We start from the raw sequence: 1,556 nt of genomic DNA, 5'->3' as shown, positions 1-1,556 counted from the left end.
AAAGATATAAATCTAAGAGATAGTCCTGTTAATCCTAACTTAAAAATTAGGAAAAATAATAACTAGGCTACTAAAGAGGATATAAAGATATATTAGTAATAAGTAGGCTCTTTACTTTATACTAGCTTAAAAACTAAGCTAGATATAACATATACTATTAATTTATATACCTAATATATAAGTAATCCTTCTAAAGAGTATTTTTTAGCTCTAGATTATATATAGGGATATTTAAAGAAATACCCTAATCTAGTGTTACAACCTAACAAGCTATAGGCCATGTTACCCCACCTAACAGGCAGATAATAGGCAGTAATAGCATTTATATAAACAAGAAAACTAGGAACAGACAGATAACTCCCTAGAACAGAAGAACTATAGTATAAGTTACGTAATAATAAGAAAGAAATAACAGATAATAAGCGCTTTAGGTAAAGGACTAACTAGTTAATAGCGCTTTATAGTAAAGGACTAACAGATAGGCGTTACTTCTAGGCACACTAAAAGAATTAGGACTTATATATAGGATAGACTTAGACACACTTAAGCACAGACTTTTATAGCTTTTTAGTAATTAACTTATAATATATTCTCTAAATACCTTTTAGTATCTAACCTTAGCAATTTAATTAATAAAGAAGCTATATAAGCTGCCTTATAACCTTAAGCTTTAACTAATTACTAGGTAATTAATAAAGATAATAAAGAAAAGGAATACTATTAATAAGGTACTAACCTCTACTTACTATTAGTAGAAACCTTACTATCTAGAAACTAGCTATAACACTTTAATTACTTTTATTAAGTAAGTTAACCTTAATACTTACCTAATAGTATTTTATAATATCTACACTTAAGATAACCTTAACTTCCTCTAGCTTTAGAAAGAACCTAACTACCCTAGCTAGAAGCCTAAATAAGGAAATAAAAGACACTAAAAAATTAAATAATAAGCTAGACTTTACCTAAGGTATATATAATAAGATCTAATAGTATATTAAACGTAATAATAATAATATAGCTTAAATATAAGCTATAATTAATAATATTAGTAGAAAACTAAACACTAAAACCCTTAAAGTTAGCTAGCTATAGAATATAGTCTGTAACACTATTACTTAGCTAAAAAATAAAATAGCTAAAGCTAAAAGACTAAATAGAGAAGTAACTACCTTTAGGGGTATAGTAAATATTATTACTACTTTAGTTAATAGATATAATAAGCTTAAACTTAACTTACCTAGAACTTATAATAAGACTAATAGATAGCTAAAAAGATTCCTAATTTAAGTTTATACTTATTAGACTTTTTATACTACTAACTTTAGAAGTAAGACTAAATAAGTTATTTATATAAGAACTTCTTTATAAGGAAAAACGCTCTCTTAGTATAAACCTTATTTAAAAGAATCTCCTAAGTATAATAGTACCCTTGCTATATACTTCTATAAGATATAAAATATCTTTAGAAGTATAACTAGCCTTATAAAGGCCTTATAGTAAGTATTTTAAGGTCTTAATAAGAAGTAATAGGCTACGTCATCAATACCTAGCCT

Source organism: Colletotrichum graminicola, assembly GCF_000149035.1.
Source record: "Colletotrichum graminicola M1.001 genomic scaffold supercont1.79, whole genome shotgun sequence".
Taxonomy (NCBI): Eukaryota; Fungi; Ascomycota; class Sordariomycetes; order Glomerellales; family Glomerellaceae; genus Colletotrichum; species Colletotrichum graminicola.
The sequence above is the reverse complement of the archived record's forward strand: the minus strand, read 5'-3'. Positions refer to the sequence as shown.